Source organism: Ischnura elegans, chromosome 6, assembly GCF_921293095.1.
Source record: "Ischnura elegans chromosome 6, ioIscEleg1.1, whole genome shotgun sequence".
Taxonomy (NCBI): Eukaryota; Metazoa; Arthropoda; class Insecta; order Odonata; family Coenagrionidae; genus Ischnura; species Ischnura elegans.
Genome location: NC_060251.1, coordinates 24431926 through 24454035, shown reverse-complemented (window position 1 = coordinate 24454035; position 22110 = coordinate 24431926). Strand labels below are relative to the sequence as shown.

Sequence of the window (22110 nt, the reverse complement as noted above, 5' to 3'; positions counted from 1 at the left end):
TACTTCACAACCTAAATGCTCATGAATACAAATAAAGTTTGCACCGCCTCCAGGAAGCTTGTAGGGTACGAAACTAAGACCCTAACTAGAAAAAGAGCAGTGTTTTAAAAATTTCCAATAAGCACTTTTCAAGTAGCACCGGCGAAATATTCAGGAACTTTTAATGCGTATGCATGTATTTAATCATGATTTTCCATTAATTCCTGGAATTATTAAAAATACATCTGAACTTCATAAATCCAACTAATTAATTTCCAATTAAGAGGTCAAATGCTGGTAAAATAGTTATAAAAATTTCCAGAAAAACGAGTTTTCCTATCGTTTTCCTACATTCGAAAAAATGGATGTTCCACTAATGAAGTCGAAATACATTTATAATGATATCCAATAGCGAAAATTCAAAATTAAAACTTGTACTTGGTAAGGGCTGCAAACAGAAAAAGCGAAATGGTACCAACATAAAAGTATGAAATATTTGCGAACGGTATAGTTGCAATCCTTTCCCTTGGGCTACAACCTTGTCGCGGTGGAAAGGCTTGCGCGCTCCTATGACCCCTTGAGCTGCACTGGCGGGATTAATTCTAAATTATTCCCGGTAGGGCCACCCATGCCAGATAGGTCGAAGGGTAGGAGCCAGACGAAAGGTAGTCCACGTGATGGTGTCACGTGAAAAACACTGTTGGAATGGAAGTGGGAAACCCTACCAACTATCTCTTCCCTGAACACATGGAGTACAACCAAATGAGCCTCGGAATCTCATCGCCCGGGACCCGTCCGCAAAGGGCGGGTGTCGGGCACGGCAGCGAGGTCGGCAAGGTCCTCGGGGTCGTCAACATGCGAAATCCTTGCAGAGACTTATCATCATCAACATCAGTGGCAGCAGCAATGAAGAAAGAAGAAAAGAAGACCAAGAAGATGGAGAAGAAGAAGTCTGCTATAAATGTGGGGACGTGGAATGTGAGGACTATGATGAGGGCGGGAAAGTTAGAAAATATCAAAAGGGAAATGGATAAAGGGAGGATAGATATCTTATGATTATGCGAGGTGAGGTGGAGGGATGGGGGGGACTATTGGAGTGATGGGTATAGGGTTATATATAGTGGAGGGGAAGAAAGCCAGCGAGGGGTAGCTTTAGTATTAAACGGGAAGATGGGTAAGCGTGTGGTAGGTATAGACCAGGTAAGCGATAGGATTCTGGTGGTAGAAATTGAGGCGCGGCCCACCAACCTTGTGGTGGTCCAGGTTTACATGCCCACTAGCAATCATAGGGAGGAAGAAGTAGACGAGGTGTATGAACAGCTCGAGGAAATAATTAGAGACACACCGGGTAAGAAAAATCTGGTAGTGATGGGGGACTGGAACGCCTCAGTCGGGGAAGGGAGGGATGGAAACGAAATAGGAGATTTTGGTCTAGGAATACGGAACGACAGGGGAGAGAAAGCAGCAGAATTTTGTAGGAGAAACAAATTATTCATCACAAACACGTGGTTCAATCATCATAAAGGGCGAAGGTACACGTGGAAAAGAGAGGAACCTAGAATATGAGCAGGACGTATATGTGTGTTTCGTGGATTTTGAAAAAGCGTTTGATAGGGTGAACTGGGTAAAGTTAATGGATATTCTCAAGAGAATAGGTGTAGACTGGAGGGATAGACGACTGATTTGTAATCTGTATATGGCCCAGACTGCGCAAGTGAGGATAGCGGACGGAGAATCTGGGTGGGCAAGCACTGGCCGAGGTGTGAGGCAAGGCTGTCCTCTATCGCCACTGCTCTTTAACGTGTATGCTGAAGAGATGGTAAGGGAAGCGTGGGATGAGTTAGAAGCTGGGATAAAAGTGGGAGGAATGATGTTCAAATCAGTGAGATTCGCGGATGACCAGGCGTTGATCAGTCAGTCAGCAAGGGGGCTTCAGGCCCTAGTGGATGCGTTACACGAACGTTGCGAGGAGTTTGGGATGGGGATTAATCACAAGAAAACTAAGGTAATGCGGTTTTGTAAAGCATCACGAGCGAGGAATGTGAGACTCAAGATAAAGGTGGGTGGTGAAAAACTTGAGCAGGTTGAGCAATTCAACTATTTAGGCAGTACGTTAGAGGAAAACGGATACAATAGTAAGGACATCAGGAAGAGAATAGCATTAGCGAAGGAGGCGTTCATGAGCAGGAAGGAGCTTCTGAGAGGATCGTTGTGTAAGAGTTTAAAGAAAAGGTTAGTGAAGAGTTTGGTTTGGAGTGTAGCTCTCTACGGTGCGGAAACGTGGACTCTGAGGAAAGAAGACGAGAGAAGATTGGAGGCGTTCGAGATGTGGGTATGGAGAAGAATGGAGAGGGTGAAATGGACGGAGAGGAAAAGGAACGACGAAGTGCTGGATATGGTTGGCGAGGAGAGAAAGCTTTTAGATGAGATACGCAGGAGACAGAAGGTTTGGATGGAGTTAGTGCTTAGCGGTGAGGGGATGTTGAAAATGGTTTTGGAGGGTAGAATGATGGGGAAACGAGGTAGGGGAAGGAAAAGAATAGGATTTTTAGATAGATTGAAAGAGAGTAGGCCTTACAGTGAATTAAAGAAGGCAGTGCTGGAAGGAAAGGGAGGCTCCCAGATCACCTCTTTAGTACTCCATGGAAACCTACCTTAATCGGTAGAATACTATAATAATAATATAGTTGCAATGATATTATCACCATACGATTTAAGGAATTCAAAGGGGCCAAAAGGACGTACCAAAATTTGTTTATTTCTAGAAACAAATCAAGTTCACTACAATATTTTTTCCATTTCTCACACATTCGATTTAATCGCGAATTTCGGCATTATCATTTTATACAAAGTTTAAATAAACCAAAGACTAAAAATGAATATTTTTAGCATAAAAGTTTATATTTTCAAACAAAACTTGCCCTCACTAATATTTATAATTTCAAATAAGCACTTGAAATCTTAAACTAGCCTTCTCTTTTCTAAATTTTGAAAATTAAACATTTTCAACGAGTTTTTACACGGTACATAATTCTCTTGATCGGGGTATATAAAAATACGTCTCTAATAATATAAATCTCTTTATTGTAGTTTTTGAAAAATGGTACACAAACTACTGATCCATAATCTATTTTACTTATAAAAAAGTAAAATTTACATATAAAAAGTAAAATACAGCACTTTTGAATCTTTATATACTTTTGTGTACTTCGATACTTTGCAAACAAAACCCAGAGTATTGCTGGATGACAGGTTGAGTTCGACGTATGAAGTGAATATAATGACAAATAAATATATCTACACGGATAAACAATCGCCTTGAGAAGAAAACTGCTCACCATGAGATTGGCGATTGTTGTTATTTTTTTATTAATTATTTAATTTTATTTGAAATAAGAGTTATATTGCATCAAAAGTACTTCTTAGACAAAAAAACTCGATCTTCTAAAAATTCTACCACATGACTGTACCAACCCTTTTTGCCTCGGATCGCTAGTCTTAAGCTATATTTTCACATTGTTTTCCTCTCCCATCTTCGAGTGAAAAACATTCTTCCCGTAACGTACCAGCCTTCCATGCAATTTTCTTACCGAATCTTTTTATTTTCCTCATATTTCCAACAACTCGTCAATTTTTCGCTTATTTTTCCCATTTCAAAACGATGCCTTGACAAACATTCTTACATTATAGCATCCCTATTCTTGCTCATTTTCTCCATCTCACACAACATTGTCTCTTCTGGACCTCCCTTTCACACCTTCATCCTCATTTCCAAATGATTTGATTACACCTCCACGGGTGATTAAGAGAATTGTAAAATAAGACGGGAAAGGGAGCAAGAAAGATTCAAGCATAAAAAATGGATGAAAAACTTTAGGGAGAAAGAATCAGGAATCGAATTAAATTGGCAAAGAAGAATTGCTGGGAATTATTTTTTACGAATAAAATGAGTTGTTAGTTAGTTAGTTAGGAATAAGTTAGTTTCCTCCATCAAAGAAATCAAAATCTATTAATTGCAGCTTACTGCGTAACTGTACCTAACCTCAGCCTTCTCTACGGTCGCTTGCGAGTCCAGCGTCGTCCGCATTCTTTTCAAAGCAGTTCACCACTTCCCGCAAACGCAACTCATGCTAGCTTCGTAAACACCCTGGAGTTTCTATTCCGCAAGGACTTCAATTTTCGCGGATTCACCTTCGTTTGCAAGGTTTCAATTTTCATTATACGACCGGCTTCGGAAACAGCTCCGTGCCCGAAATTGAATTCTCACCGAGGACGAGAAAGAGGACGGCATTGTTCCCGGAAAGCACTGCTGGACAAAGAACTAAAGTGAGGATTATGGCGAGGGGAGGAATGCGTGCTACGAGAAAGAATCGCTCCGGGTCCATGGAGACGATCGCCATGGGAGATCGACAGGGAAGAGTACAAGGGCCGGCCATTTGGAGGGCGGGAACTGAAGGGTTTTCGATAAATGACTGACTGGCAGGCCATTTCACAGAGAGAAAAGGGGTTCCTAAGGAAATTATAGCTCTCCGAATATCAACCCCACATCTTTATCCCCTTCAGTTTTCGAGATCAGTAAATGAAAGGATGTTATAAGGTAGCGAACCCTGGGATGAAATTCGTCGTGATAGAATCATTTCATTCCACGTGATTCGAGCCCTGACTCCTTCATCGTGAGTCCTGTACACAGAGAGAATGAGGGCTCAAGGGGAGCCCTGCGAAGGTACAACACACCGGGGCCGGGAACCAAGTCAGAGACTTATGCGCCCGATCACCCGGGGAGGGGGCGGAGAGGAGGGAAAAAGGAAAGAGGCGCCGCCGCGATAGGATCCCGACGACGCCTCTGGGGTAGGATAGGGAAGGAAGGGACGGGACGGGGAAAAACACTTAAACGCTATAAAAGCGAAAAGGGCCCAACTAAATAGCGAAACCAGGCAAAGCCATTAATGTGCCATCGATTTCAGAGGATTATCATATAAGGAAGAACAATCCATCGATGAAATCGCTAGATAGTCCTTAACACAACCAGTCACAACACCAACTCATTTTACAGTAGGTTTCAGTCACGACACTAACTCAGGAACATTCCAAAGTAGGTTTCCGGTCGATCCAATGTTTTCTCTCAGCTCAATCTCTCCTTCAGTCCTATTATACTTCCGCTGCGTGAAATCCACAGCAACGGCTGAGAAAACATGACTAGACATTTTTTTTACTTTTCGATGCCGGGACTACCCTGGAGAACGCCGTTTCTATCATTTATTGTAAATAACAAATCCCGCATGGCCAGGCAATGTTTCGCGCAGTCAGCCCTGAATATTTATTTATGGTACTCTAACAATTAATTTATGGTTCTATGGTGCATTTTTTTAAGAATCACACCAGACTCTGTTTCTGTGGCAGCTAAGGTGTACTTACATCGTTGCTGAGTATAACTTTGCATCAGCTCGTGTGATAACTAACAAAGTGATTTATTTCACCAATCCTCGAAAGAAATGAAGATCGTTATTGAATCAGGATGGTTTAAACCTCTGACGGCTTTGTTAGCAGTTATCTGGACCCACAATATAGACTTGAAATCTAAGTACCATTTTAGATAAACTTCTAAAGAAATTTGCTTTGAGTACATAGGCGTGACTACATTCATAGAAATTATATGCAATTTAATATCTCAATTTTATACGGCCATTTGAAATATAACCTTCGATACGCATTGAAAAAATAGTATTTTTTCATAACAAAGTTAAAAAATAAACGTGTCCACCTTGGTGGCAACGAGGTAAAGTCTGTAAAATTTCCTGCCACACAAGATGTCGAGGGTTCAAGTCCCGTCTGGGTAGGTTACCCGTATCCGGGGCATGGATAGTCGTTTACGTTTCGTTTTTAAGTTAAAATCCCAATGTAAAAGGCCAATGTTGCTGTTTTCTGCGGAATGTTTCTGTGGGCCCTCCTTAAAATGATTCTGATTTAGTATATTGACTGGTAGTGTAACGGACTCACAGCGAGTAAATCAGGGCTCGAATCCCGAGGAGTAAAATTATTTTATCAAGACGAACTCTACACCAGATACGCTACCTGTTAACATTCTTTCCTTTACCAATCTCTAAAACATAAGAGGATATAGATGTGGGGTTGATATCCGAAGGTCTATACTTTTCCCAGGAACCCCTTTACCCTGCGGTACATGAATAGATAGTAAATGAAAGTTCTATGGTGCTGGTGATTATCTAATGCAGTCCGGAAGATGTTGAGAAAAACATGATAACCCAGGTCGTAGATAAGTCTTTCTACGAATCCACAGGAGAATATTTCCAGACATTCATCAAACTCTGGAAGGCATTCCAGTTCATTCTCAACGCTACGGCCAAGAAAACCACCTTCATTACGCAGCGAGAGGGAAGCTGCAGACGCATTTGCTATTCCCGCTCCGTAATGAGGGACGACCAATGAGGGATCGAAGAAATAGGAGACGGCGGAGGAGCGGGGGGAGAGGGAGCAGACAGGGGAGGGAGGGTAGGAGGGAGACGACACAAAAAGGGGGTGGAGGTGGCGCCCCCCCGAAATTACAAGGATTGATTTACGCGTTCATTTGGTTCCGCGCGCGCCGTGCCATTAATAGCCCAAGGGTCGAATCGGGAGGCTGGAGAAGGAAAAGGGTTTCTCAGAGAAAGAGGACGAGAGAGGGTACGTCCGGAATAAGGGTTTCGCCACAAAAGGATAAGGGACGAGAATGGATTCGGGAAGATGGCGACCCTTGCGGTTTTCTAAAGGCGCGCTACGAGCTGCAGAGTAATTGCCCTTCGACCGTCGCGCCCTGGGCCGCCGGGGCGGAGATATCACGAACTAAGGACGACGAGGGCGCTTAAATCCGGAGTGCAAACACGCCTACGCGAACGATAATTCGTTGAGGCGAATTGGAGGAGGAGCAGGAACACTTTCCTTTACTCCGTGAAATATTAACTCTTCATCGCCACGGATTAGGCCCGCAGCGTGTTGGAAATTCGCACGCATTTACAACGCTCATTCCCAAAGGCTCATGCCGTGGGAATCGTGGTTTACAGCAAAGATTGGGAGGATCTCAAAACCATGAGGCAAACAGCTGTTAATAATTTTAATGTTTAACAAAGAGTACTAGTGACCATGGCACACACGCGTGTGTATCACGGTCACTAGTACTCTTTGTTAAACTAAGACTCAAGCTAAAGGACGGTTCCAACCTCTTGTATAGAATAAGACACCATGAAACGTGTTCATACTCATTAAAGCTCTTACTCCAAGTGTTCGATAAAGCACACTGAGAAAGCAAAATAAACTTAAGATTGCATAAATTCTTCAATGAAAAATCGTGTGTAACAAGTAAAATTTCTAGGTTTTTCCTAAAAAAATTACCTGGATTTTGTTTGCTGGCATTCTTCATCATCACTTTATTTTTCATAATTGCCATTCTTTTCAGCAGAAAAAATAGAGAAATTTGTTATCAAAAACACCAGGAAAACGTTATATTACCAGATGTTCAACAAAGAAAGACGTTTAGGACAGTATGTCTTTTACTCAAAAATATTAGGTTAATAACTGGATAATTTTTCTGGACTCCACTTTCCGTTAAATAGTATTTTTCATACCTATTAGACCATTTATGCCCTTTAGGTATCCGGAAACGATAACAATTAAGATAGGAACATTATGAAGAAAAAATTTTGGGCTATGTCGCCGCGTCAATTCTTGGGTGGCCCCAACGTTTCCCGACCGATGCTGGTCGCTTTTTCAAGGGATTCTGAAGAGTTGGGAATGTAAATTCTTTTATATAGGTCACTGTCTCCAGCGACTCGCGAAATATTTAACGTAGAATTGAGATAGGTACAATTAGGATAGAATTGGATGCAATTTTTATTGAAAAATATGAATGGTGAATCAAAGATGTTGATTTTAAACGTGATTAGAAGGAGACATATAGAAAATTTACACAGAAACAGAGGAGAGATGAAACAAAAATGGGAAACGAGGCACATCAGAGACCAATCGATCAATACAGTGCAATCAGATTCGCAACGCAAAGAGCAAATCCGTGGTAGCGGAAACTCAAATCACATTTCCCTAATTCCTCATTCACATTACCTTGTGTGGGGGATAAGGGGAAAAAGGAGAGAGAAGGTAAATCTTTCCGAAATGAGGGCTTAGCAGAAAATGCCACCGTTGTCACCACTTTAAAAAAACAACATCGAACGATAGAGCAACGGAGATATATAGGTAAGCCGCTAGCTGACCCAACTGCCATGGACCGGCAATCGTACAGCAGAAATTCAAACAAGCAAATGAATCAATTAAGGAAAGCGGATTTTCTAATCAAGGCTCGAGGAGGCAGAAGCAGAAGCAATGCGACGCTACAGAAACGCATCCACCTAAAGATAACACTTGAAGGGTCCGCAGTAAAACTGAAAAGGCTTGCTTACGCGCTTCTCTGCAGCTCGCCATAATCCAGCGCGATGAAATTTCAAGAGCACAGAACACGAGACGAAATATGAAAGTAGATGGGGAAAATACTGAGCAGGAGGAACAACTCTACTGCCTTCAATGGCATCAGGCTCAACTATGTGGAAGTTGATATTCACAAATGAAAAGACGACTTCGTTGACTTCCGCTGATTTATTTTCTTGGTACGAAATGCTTTGATCTATAGAGGTCATTTTCAATTACCTTTGAAGTACTTGTAACTTGAAGCTGACCTCTATGGATCGAAAGTCGTACCAAGAAAATAAATCAGTGGAAGTCAACCAAGTCTTCTTTTAATTTGTGAACTCTACTGCCTTTTAAAACTGGGTAAACGGAGATAACACTAAGAAGAAAATAGCGTTATCGAAGGTGAGATTTCTGAAGTGATAATGGGCTGATGTCAGGAATGTTATGCAAAGGAGTAATTCAACGAAGCCTTCTTTTCATTTGTGAACTCTACTGCCTTTTAAAATTGGGTAAACGGAGTCAACACTAAAAAGAAAATAGCGTTATCGAAGGTGAGATTTCTGAAGTGATAATGGGCTGATGTCAGGAATGTTATGCAAAGGAGTAATTCAACGAAGCCTTCTTTTCATTTGTGAACTCTACTGCCTTTTAAAATTGGGTAAACGGAGACAACACTAAAAAGAAAATAGCGTTATCGAAGGTGAGATTTCTGGAAGCAATAATGAATTGATGTCAGGAATGTTATGCAAAAGAGTACCAAGAGAAAATACTAGAACAAGTCAGATATAGAGCGTCGTACATTACGGGGAGGGAAAATGGACGTGGAGGATGGAAGGCAAACTTTGAGTACGCTAGAGGAGTTCAAGAAATGAGATGGAAGAGAATGGAAAAAGTCACATGGGCGGATAGAAATAGAAGAGAAGAGTTGCAATTGGTGGAGAAGAAGAAGAAACTATAGGAAGATTTTGGGAGGAGGCTGATAGTATGAATGGATCGTGCACCGATAGGAGAGTTAATGCTGAAAACCGCGTTAGAGGGAAGAATGTTGGGTTAGCAATGTTAGGGAGAGCAGTGGGTTAAATAAATGGATAAATAAAAGGCCTTATGCATAGATATAGAAGAAGATTCCATGTGAACCGGAGGACAAGCCGGGATGATTTATTATTTTATTACATGGATTATATATGAAATTTACCATACCGATCTACACTTGAGAACTAGTTTAATAATAATGAGGAAACCTGACTGTAAACAAGTGGCCAGGTTGTGACACCTTGGTGATTAAACACAGGAATGTGCCTCCGGAGCAAGCCACAATTGGATCTTGGGCGAAGGCCGAGAGAAAGATTGCGGAGAAACACCTAAAATTAACATTTGTCTGCATTCCCCGGAGTTCATGGGGTGATTAACTAAAGACGAGAGCGTGGTAAAGGCGAACTAGCCTTCCCTTAACTCACACGAAGATAAAATTTTGAGCCCTGGATAAATAGATAGAACTTCCTAGACAATCATAGCACAAGAAGACCTAACGAAGATCACTCGCAGTCGGTGGACTTTCCCTATCATCTTGGCTAAGTCTCGAGTGGCAAGGTTAACAATATATTCAGAAGGCATAAGTTCAAATGGAATATTTAAAAACAAAGCAGCAAACAGGTCAACAATCCTAAGATTGGTTTGACGCAGCTCTCCACTCAATTCTTATATCAGCTAATCTTTTCACACCTAGGAATTTCTTCTCTTTCACATCCTTCTTTACTTGTTCCATGTATTTTGTTCGAGGTCTTCCTTTTCCGTTCTTGCTTTCCACTTGCCCCTCGACGATTGTCTTCATCAGGCCATTATGCCTCAATATGCGACCTATAAGGTTGTTTCGTCTTCTTGTTAAGGTTTTCATGAGGCTCCTCTTCTCCTCTACCCTTGCTAGGACTTCCCAATTACTAAATCGGTCGATACATTTGATTCTCATCATTATTCGGTATCATCACATTTCGAAGGCCTCTATCCTTGCTTTCTCCGCTGCTGTCATAGTCCATGCCTCAATTCCGTATAGGAGCATACTCCAAATATATATTCTTGTAAATTGTCTCTTTACCTCCATATTTAAATTTCCCGCTGTAAGTAGGTCTCACTTTGAGTGGAATGCTCCCTTCGCTTGGGCAATTCTGCTGATAATTTCTTTCTTGCTTCTCCCGTCGCTAGTTATCCGGCTTCTCAAATAACAAAATCCATCTTCCTCTACCAGTTTTTGCTTCCCTATTTTAATATTAGTCTTGACTTTTATCTTCTAAATATGCTATTATCTTGGTTTTCTTTGAGTTTATTTTAAGCTGATATTTAACCATTACCCTACCCATATTAACCAGAATATTTTTCAAATCCTTCTCTGGTCCTGCTATGATGGCTATGTCATCCGCAAATCTTAGCATGCTATTTTTTTCTCCATGGTTATTCACTCCCGAGGCCTTTTCTTTTATTGCATCAATGGCTATAACAAGTGCATCGGGATAACTAGGTATTCCGGGCTACCTATGATCCACGCAGTCGAGCCAAATTTAAAAAAAATAGATTTATAAAAAACGTCAAAATCGATTCGGCATTACATACGATATAATTGTCCTATCAACGCATAAAACCAACAACTACATAGAAAATAATTGCTTAGGTCACAAACTGGAAGGTATCCGCATTAAAATCACAAAATAGAAGAAAGGGGAACAAACCAGGTTATTGAACAAACTAGGTTTGCGCATAGACCTACTTAAAGATATTATCTCATTTGCCTTCTTTTTCCCTTCAAGTATAGCAATATTTGCGCGTACGAACGTCTCGTGAAAATACGATGTTCTTTTTTAACAACGGACATAACAAGGTTTTTGTAGCCACATTACATGGCTAATTTGTTGGCGAAAATGTTGTTGATAATATTGGCGAAAATTTGTAATAATTACACCTTCAAATTCAAATATTATACAAGGAAAGCAACAGAGAAACAAAAAAAATACAACCTGAATGAGAAATAACTATGTTACTTCTAAGGAATTATAAACATTTTTTCAATTCAACTGGGAATCTCCAGAATCAATGATAATCATTCATCGGTGTAGGTATATTTTACTTTGTATAACTTAATTAATGTAAAATTTCCACGTATATGGACATAGTAACAATATTTCAATTTTATTAAACCCATGAAATAAGAGAGAATAAGTATCACCTCTATAAATCATCGGTGAAAAAAATTAGAAGAAGATACGTTGCTGGGTTGCCATTGGAGACGGAAAGGGAAATTGGTAGCCTGGATACGGAGGGGTGTATCAACATGGATCGACCGATCCTCCACATTTCTCCTCATTATTTAATTCCAGTGGAAACCGCAGTGAGAGAGCAACACATGACTGCGTTTCCTCGGCGAGAAATAGGGCAAGTAACGAAGGGGAGGGGGGGATTATAAAATGCCAAATGAGTGTACCACGGAATTAAGTGGAAATTTTGGGTTTGGGGGGATTTGTTAAGAGGAATTGGAAGAGGGGACGGATGAGAGGAAGGAAAAGGGAAAGGAAGAGAGACAATACGAGGGAAAGGAAAGAGAGAGAGAGAGATTGGAATCCGTGAGTTTTCATTTGGACGCAATCGGAGTGCTGCGTGTGGAAATACAAAGGGGACCACGTACAATGGCTAAGTAGGAGGAATGGCAGCGGTGGTGGGCCGCTCGGGGACAGGACCGCGGTGGCCCATTTATACATATCGGTCGGTGGTAGTTAGGGGCGGGCCTTTCGACTCATTTCGGTGATCCGGGTCATGAGATTTTGGTCAGTTCGAACGATTCGTTCATTCAAACGCAATCATCATTACATCTGTTACTATTTTTATAGTAAATCAGTTTATTAGATAGATGGATCCTATGATTAATTGGAATACCATTTTTCACCGACGTTACGGTGATCCGGATCATGAGATTTGGTTCATCTCGAATGATTCGTTCATTCAAACGCAATCATCATTATATCTGTTACTATTTTTATAGTAAATCAGTTTCTTAGATGGCTGGAAGCTATAATTAATTGGAATACCATTTTTCACCGACGTTACGGTGATCCGGATCATGAGATTTGGTTCAATTTGATTAATTCGTTGATTCAAACGCAATCATCATTACATCTGTTACTATTTTTACGGTAAATCAGTTTCTTAGATGGATGGATCCTATGATTAATTGGAATACAATTTTTCACCGACGTTACGGTGATCCGGGTCATGAGATTTGGTTCATCTCGAATTATTCGTTCATTCAAACGCAATCATCATTATATCTGTTACTATTTTTATAGTAAATCAGTTTCTTAGATGGATGGATGCTATAATTAATTGGAATACCATTTTTCACCGGCGTTGTGGTGATTCGGGCCATGTGACTTGGTTCATTTCGATGATTGGTTCTTTCAAATATGATGCTACTGTTATTTTTATATTAAATGCATTTCTCAGAGTATAAGTCTAAGGCTGAAAACATTGTAATGTAAATTTTTATCCGACATTTCGGTGATTCGGGTCAAGTGATTCGGTTCATTTCAATAATCCGTTATTTAAAATATAATTATAGCTACAGCTGTTAGATATTATTTTTATCGTAAATAGAGTCCCTTGGAGTGTAGGTCTTACATTCTTACAACGATACAACGAATAAAAAAGAAAAATTTCGCCGACGTTTCGCAGAAATTTACTATCCTTCGTCAGGGCTCGAAATGAAAATGAATACAATGAGGTCTACAAAATATAGGAATAACACAATGCTTCACAATAATTTAGACTACAAGCAAATTCAGAAACACATTCTGTGGTAAATAAACAAAAAGGATAAGGACAAATATGATAATGACACATAATTTTTCTGCAATGCTTGTTTATGGTTACTTTGTATCTCCGTTGTTTATGTCAATGGCGAATAACATTAATTACGCAAATTATTTAAATTCTGCAGGTGAATTTGTAATTTAAAAAGTGTTTATGAGAGAAAAATGTTAAATTTTTACGGTGGCAACTACATCATTTTTTAACTTTTCGCTTTAATCACTAAAGCTAAAGCTTTCCATGGCATGAGTCAAAGGGCAGTGCCCTATCCTTAGCCGTGTTATAACTACTTCCTCCTTCGATTATTCCTGGCGGGGGAGGGCCAAGCTGACGGTGTCGCCTTGATGCTTCGCAATAATATTATACGACTTGAATCAAAGGCCTGAGTAGTCGTTCAGAATAAACTAGCCGTCAACGCAGCCAAACGCTAAATTCTACAACGAATACAGAGCTCTAGTGGCTGTATAGCTTTAGCCACCGGTCGAAAGACGGTGAGAGAGCATTCTGAGGGTACGGAATAGGTGGAAAGGGAAAATGAAAGTTTTGCGGGGAACAAAGAGGACTCGATGAAGGTAGGAAAGTACGTAGAGATAGGGAGAGAGGACGGAGAGAAATGTGAGAGGAACGAGGTGATGGGAATGGAAGCACAGCGGAGTGGAGAGAGAGGTAACAGTCCCGCATTGCGATTTTCGCAAGAGATTCGAGGAGCAAACCCTTTCGAGGTAAACTGGCCATGAGGGAGGGCCGTGGAAATTAAAACCCCACGCGGCACACCGTCTCAACCTACAAAATCCACTCACTTTGAAACCAATGCGAGACGATTAGCGGTTAAATCTGTGAACGAAAATAATTCTTGACCATAATACCCTCCCGTTGAGTCACCGTCGATCAAATAAATTCGCACGAGTAAATATTTAGGGCAAAAAGATATTGAAATCATCGAAATTCTAAAAAAAACTTGTTTACTTTAAAGCTAGCATGAAAGTATTACCTTATAGGATCAGCTAAAGGATTGATAAATTTTGAACGCCATGTCGAAATCATTGGCGGTCGAATAAATCATAGGTGGAATGACCGACATAGTAACGTCCCACAAAATCCATGCATGCCCAAAGGTTTCCAATAAAGCACGCAACAATTAAGTTCGATCTGTAGTTTTGGTAATTGTTACGTATTAAAGGAAACTCATTTTTACTCAACGGCACCATTTCGTCATTTATTATTGGCATCTCAAACCCATACCACGGTTAACACATAGATTAAATCAGGTATTATACAGTCATACATATGTGTAGCTTTTTCAAAAAAATCAGATTCTCGACTAAATAAATTTCATAGGGTACCTTAAAAAATTGTTATCACTTTTATATTCAAAGCATAATAAATAACATACTATGAATGATTCTTCTGGGTACATTAATACAATAGTATTATTAGTGTATAATATTATAGTATATAAACGAAGCAAAAGTAATCGTGCTTTTGACAAAGCAACTAAATTTGAATAACATTATGCCTGCTTCAAAGATTTGAAAGCCGTTCGGGTTGATGATTGTTATTGGCGTTTCAGGACAGGAGTGTTTACCATTACTCATTAAAATTTACGAGAGAAAACTCACGTTTCTGGTAAAATAAAATTAAGATAAAGTATAATTTGGTGATCTACCGGTGAATTACGCTAGTGAGTATTGCTCGTGCCTCCCATACGGTTGATGATCTCAAGTGTATGTTAGCTCCGGGGATGGAACCAGTTTTGAGTTTTAATTAAATGTCAAATGTGAGAATTAACTAGGTGAAAAACTCACATAGCCTTCACGAACGAACTATGTTTCTCCATTTTGCCATTCAATCTTCTGAATACACTTTCGGTTCAGAAAGAACTTATTCCTAGTAAGATATGAAGTGAAACACTGTGCACTTTCCAAATAAAATTTATTACACTACAATCGACATGTTTCGCTGCACTGCAGCATTATCAAGACTGAACCAAGAAATCAACCATACCAATATAAATACAAAATTACACACTCGCAAACATTTGAGAAGGTGGGGGTGGAAGGTGGGGTGGAAGGCGGGATGGTTGGGAATTTTAAACTGACTGTTGGTCTGGGGTGAGGTAGGGGAGGGGGGATGGTGACTAATTTCAGGTGCTCGGAGGGTTTTTTTCCCCATTAGATGAGGGAGGTCAAGATTTTGTATTGGTTTGTATGGTTGATTTCTTGGTTCAGTCTTGATAATGCTGCAGTGCAGCGAAACATGTCGACTGTAGTTTAATAAATTCCATGAGGAAAGTGCAAAGTGTTTCACTTCATACCTCATAATGGATCTCCACAAAGCATCTGCCTCACCCATCCAATTATTCCTAGTACTCAGAATACAAAGCACGATTCACTGCGAATTCGAATGTACTGCGAACAAAACGTTAAAAATATTGCAATGGAATTCTCATATCGTAGGGATGCGAGAGGGATGTAAAATCAGCGAATGCTAAATCACCGCTCGAAAATAACAGCCTCCGGAGAAAAAGTTTGCAGCGTCCACTAAAGGAGCCGTCGGCATGTGAATCTCTCCACCGCTCACATGCATACAAACACGTCCGTCCGAAACACAGAAACCTTTCATGCCACTCTCTCGCTAACCCACGTCAAATATGATGTAATTTCGAAACAGTATAAAAAAAAATAATTTCGAACGACTGATTCGACTCTTCCACACGACGGAAGCTGAAATAGCACGCGAAACATACCAGCTACATTGAATCCCATCACGCGAACAATGGCGGCGTTTTTATTTTTCTCTTTCGAATTTTTTTTCACGATCGGTGAGAGGAGGAAGAGGATTGACGGAAATATCAAAAGCTCTCTCTTGCAGGTCAAATATTCCGCGGCGGAATGGACGATCCGTTTCTCTGGTGCGATTTGAATCGCGGCTTTGGAAGCTATAAAAAGCCGGTGGGGGGGACGAGCAAGTGGAGGAGATATCGCGATCCATCGGGCACGGCGCCGCTCGCGATGAGTAGAGCACTCGAGTGAAAATAGGGATTGGTTGGAGGGCCGGGGGAGAGGGACACATATTTACGAAAGGGAATAAAATGTTGGACGCATGTAAATATAGCGAGTAAAAATACATCCACCTGATTAGCACACCAATTACCATATTATTATTATTATAGTATTCTGCCGATAAAGGTAGGTATCCATGTAGTACTAATGAAGTGATCTGGGAGCATCCCTTTCCTTCCCACTAAAACATTATCCTTTTTCGTGCATCGTGGATAATGTTGTTTGTAGCAACGAAACGCGTAGTGTCAAAAATAAAACCCAGTGGAAGTATTGCGATTTTACCTATTTTATTATCCTTTTTTCCAATATAAAAACCGTTATTATCATTACAGTATTCCACCGATTAAGGTAGGTTTCCATGGAGTACTCAAGAAGTGATCTGGGAGCCTCCCTTTCCTTCCAGCGCTACCTTTTTCAATTCACTGTAAGGCCTACTCCCTTTCATCCTATCTAAAAATCCTATTCTTTTCCTACTCCTCCCTCGTTTCCCTAACATTCTACCCTCCAACACCATTTTCAACATCCCATCCCCGCTAAGTACTCGCTCCATCCAAACATTCTGTCTCCTCCGTATCTCATATAAAAGTTGCCTCTCCTCGCCCACCATATCCAGCACTTCGTCGTTTCTCCTCCTCTCCGTCCATTGCACCTTCTCTACACCCACATCTCGAATGCCTCCAATTTTCTCTCGTCCTCATTCCTCAATGTCCACGTTTCCATACCGTAGAGCGCTACACTTCAGATCAAACTCTTCACCAACCTTTTCTTTAAACTCTTACATAACGGTACTCTAAGAAGCTCCTTCCTGTTCAGGAACGCCTCCTTTGTTAAAGCAATTCTCTTCCTAATACCTTTACTACTGTATCCGTTTTCCTCTAACGTACTGCCTAAACAGTTGTGCTGCTCAGCCTGCTCATGTTTTTCACCACCCACCTTTATCTTAAGTCTCATATTCCTCGCTCGTGATGCTTTAAAAAAACCGCATAACCTTGGTCTTCTTGTGATTAATCCTCATCCCATGCTCCTCACAACGCTCGTATAACGCATCCACTAGAGCCTGAAGCCCCCTCGCTGATGTGCTAATCCAGGCCTGATCATCCGCGAATCTCACATTTTGAACATCATTCCTGCCACTTTTATTCCAACTTCTAACTCACCCCACGCTTTCCTTACCATCTCTTCAGCGTACACGTGAAAGAGCAGCGCTCCATAAGTATTGTTATGTAAGCTGGTTGATTGGGGTGAATATGGTTTACTGGTACAGCAGCAACAAGCCTACAGCGCGACAATTAATGTGAACATTGTAAGGAAAAATATTGAAATAAAGCGGTCGAATCTATCCCTGTAGCACAAAAAAGAAATAATATAACCCGAAGTCACCACAGTCGCACAAAATTGTTCAGCAGTTGATGAACTCTGGCATGAAATCGACGGTGTACGTACAAAATTAAAATAAAATCTGATAACTTCATTACAATTACGACATCAAATTGCATCATGGAAAAGTCTGAGAAAGTAAAAGAGCTGCTCGTTGAGGGATAAAGCGATGATACCATCCCTAACACTATGCCACCCAATACAATATCCTCCACACATCCCGAAAGATTATTTTTTATTCATTCCCCATCGTTATTCCCAGATCGCGTAAAGTGAGACAAAACCCAAAACGAAAGAACACGGGCGGAAAATGAAAAAAAGGCACACGTCACAAACAAAATATAAACGGGGGGAGGAGGCAATCGGGAAGGAGAGAAAAAAAGAAGCACATATTTCGTTCGCTGCAGGAGGAATTTCCGCAGAGGGAGTCCGTGACGGTTGAAATGTGAAAAAGATACGGGAAGCTGTGGAAGGGGGTGAGAAAAGAAGAGATTACAGCCCTCTATACGGCGATTATTGGAAAAAAATAACAGAGGGAGAGGGCGGGAGGGAGGATCGAAAATGAAAAAAAAATCCGAAGAACGGTTGGCGTGTCGTAATTTTCTTTTCGACGACAATGACGATGATATAGCATATAAAAAGAGGATGGAATCGTATAAAAAGCTAACCCTCTCTGTCGTCTCTCTTCCTTGGGTAATGCAATAACGAAAATTCATAGAGACGAATTCGGGATCCCCCGTGTTATAACGCTCGTTTTTGGGAGATGAAACGAGGGAAGCCTTCAAAATTTGACTCTTCGCGAACCATTAATTCTCTTGCCTCTGCCCCGGGCCCCTATAAGTGGGCGATATTTTTGTTTTCCGAACGCAGAGAGCGGACCCAATTCTCTCCCCGAAATTTTGACGCGGGTAATCTGAGCGGCGCACACGGCAAATGCCCGAATGTGAGTTACGGCTCTCGGGACAAAAGCTACTGTAAGGACCTCAGGCGGGAGAATTGCGAAACGACGACCATATAGCAAAGCGATAAGCTCGACGTCGATGATTGAAGGAATGATCGAAACGAGAGACATATACCTACGCGTCAATGAATACAATTTGGACGGCACATCACGCACTCGACTGAAATGCATACAATAACGTCGGAATCAGTAGAGTAAAAAACATGGAGGGGAAAATCATGCGATTTGGAAGAAATGGTTACGACTTAAAAAGACACGTAAATTTTACCGATCGTGAGCATGAGTGATTTGATTCCTACAGTATTATATCATTTCCACACCCCTTTTATAACTTCGTCCATAACGTAAGGCGTATTCATCAGCAAATCATACGCGTAGTGCATGTATTGGACTAACAATAAGAATAAAACACACAAAAGATAAGAAGAATGGATTCCGTCAGGTGTGGGATCAATATGAACATGAAAAAGGAATTGCAATTTCAGTGCAGCAGATATATCACGATCTTCACCCTCTCTACATTTCCCAGTTACTTCTTTTGAAAGAATTCTTATAACCGTGAACGAATATGGATATGAACGTGGACCCAGTTACGATCAAAGAGAGAGAAAAAGTCACGATGACGACACTAACGACTTCGGAAGCTTCAGAGGCTCATTTTCAATTTTTTTTATTCTTCCTCCTTATAACTTAAACAAAAAATGAGATGCATTAAATAAAATACCAACAACGTGTATTACCGACATCAACATATCGAGGATGCTCCACATCATAAAGTACAGGAATAACGTGGGAAACGTAGAAAAGAATTATATACAAGCAAGATAAAATAAAAAATAAATTAAACATGAGGAAAAAAATGAATGACAAGTTCCGAAAAGAAGACCAAAAGATAACTATTTGGGGTAGGTCAAGAGAAATGCAGGGAAGATAAACCAAAAGTAGGTAAAAAAAACTAGCGCAAGTTAGTGAAAAATGGATGCTACAAATTAAGAGTAACCTAGAAAAGTATAAGCTTGAAGAGGTGAAAAAGTTTTCTCACCTGGGAAGCATAATCACTAACGATGGACGAAGCAAGAAAGAAATAGTCGGTAGAATAGCGCAGGCGATGAGGGCTTTCTACAAAAAGAAGAATCCTCTTACAGCTGAAAATACAAGCATAGAAGTAAGGAAACAAGTCATGAGATGCTACATATGGAGTATGTTTCTCTATGGATGCGAGGATTGGAGGTTGACAGCAGCTGAGAAGTCAAGAGTGGAAGCATTCGAAATGTGGTGCTACCGAATAATGATGAAGATAAAATGGATTGACCGTGTAAGTAACGAGGAAGTGCTAAGAAGAGTGGGAGAAAGAGAAGTCTTCTAAAATCGTAACGGAGGAGATGGGACAACTTAGTTGGCCACATTATGAGACATGATGGCCTCAATGATGAAATCAATCGTAGAGGGACAAGTGGAAGGGAAGAAGGAAAAGGGACGGCCCCGAATGAGTTGCATAGGACAGGTTACCAAGGTTATAAAAGAGAATAAATACTATAAAAAGGTTAGTGGATAGGAGAGAGAAATGGAGAGCTGCGTCAAATCAACCTTAGGATTGTTGACTAATGATGATGACTAATTAAGAGAACAAATATGTCTTTTGAGAACCTTGGATAAAAGTCGGGACAATTTACGGCCATATCATGAGGCACGATGGTCCGATGAAAATTATCGTTGAAGGACAGTTGGAAGGGAGGAACGGAAGATGTATTCCTCCAATGTAATGCATAAAGCAAGTTATGAAAGATGTAAAGCAGAAAAATTATATAAGTGTAAAAAGACTAATAGCAAGGATAATTGAGCAGAGAGGTAGAGAGCTGCGTTATACCAATTTTAAGATGCGTTTAAACTGTGTAACATGTAATATGAAACAAGTTACATATAATATATTTTACGAAAACGTTACATATCCGTGTAACATGTTACATGTAACATTGTGTTATAAAACGAAATATCGTTTATACAACAAGTTTTTAATTTCGCACTTCGTAAGGGAAGCAAAAAACTTGTTGTATACGAATTTTTGATTTATAACACAATGCTATATGTAACATGTCACACGGATTTGTAACTTTTCCGCAAAAAACGCTATATGTAACTTGTTTTATATAACATGTTAAACAGTTTAAAGGCACCTTTAGGATTGATGACTATTGGTGATGGCAGATCACCAACTTCAGGCTTGTACACCTATGTATGTACCCACCAGGAAGGTCATGTAAATATTTTGGGGAACCTTAATGCAATCGCTAAAACACCAGAGGTGTTAGCAACTCAATTTACCCATCCGTTCGCTCTTCAGGATGCAAATAAAGCCAATAAAGATCTACTACAGCGTCTATGTGATGAGGGCAACTTCTGCAGTTTGTTCTATAATTCAAACTTTATACTTCACGACCCCTTATTATATATATATATATATATATATATATTTTTTTTAATATCACGAGATGTGGGTTTGCTCTATAGGTATATTAAGACTGCATGGCTAAATGAGCAAATATTATTAATTTTCAAAAGTGAAACTTAAATTGGATTCGAGACTTATTCAGCGTTTGTTCGACGGAGCGGGCAAATAATCTTTGTTTAATAACGCCTTTTAGGAGAGAGGAACTAGCATTAACATCCTTCATCAATAAATGTCACCCGTTAAAAACAAACAAATGGATAAACGAAAGGACTTTAAGGCAATCGCATTGGATGGTATAGCAACTTCAGCGTAAGAATTTGAAATTGAAACTCCTTAAAATCCTAGCATTACTTTGTAATCCTATTTTTAAATACCACAATGGGTTCCTTATTTATACATAGAAATTTTCAATAGCTTAATGGTTTATAGAATCTAGGGTGTGAATTCAAGTATGACGAAAAATGTCCGTTGCTGGAGTTTTCCTCTGAATAATGATTGTTTCAGAATTTTAAACCTCACATAATTTTACACTACTTATTAAATAAGTTGTGACTACATTACAAAATTTTATCATATTTTCTTACATACCTCAAAAGATTTCCTAATCACCGGTAGAAATTCGTAGTCAATCGCTATAAAACATCCCGCGAAGTTGAATCTGAAAATAAAAAATATGTATATATAATATAAAAATTTTGCTTATAGATGTATATATATTATAAAAATATATGTACATCTATAAGCAAATGTAAATTATTAAATCTTCTACCACGAATGAAAGCAACAGATAGAAATTCAGAGTCTTACATTATAAATAAGATTGTTCTACTCCCATTCATTCTAACTAAATCCTATTGTCTTCCTACCTCTCCCTCGTTTACCCAACATTCTTCCCTCTAACACCGTTTTCAACATCCCCTCCCCGCTAAGTATTCGCTCCATCCATACCATCTGTCTCCTCCGTATCTTACCGAGAAACT

At 40.0% G+C, this 22110-nt stretch overlaps 1 protein-coding gene across 3 annotated transcripts in view; it reads right to left on the bottom strand.

Annotated features, from left to right (window-relative positions):
* The window catches only part of LOC124160197 (bifunctional heparan sulfate N-deacetylase/N-sulfotransferase), a 1039810-nt gene that overhangs the window by 323990 nt on the left and 693710 nt on the right, over positions 1-22110 (bottom strand). For all 3 annotated transcript variants that reach the window (XM_046535973.1, XM_046535975.1, XM_046535974.1), the window contains one exon: positions 21719-21788. The gene's annotated coding sequence lies outside the window, so the exon portion shown is untranslated. The remainder of the gene's footprint in view (positions 1-21718; positions 21789-22110) is intronic.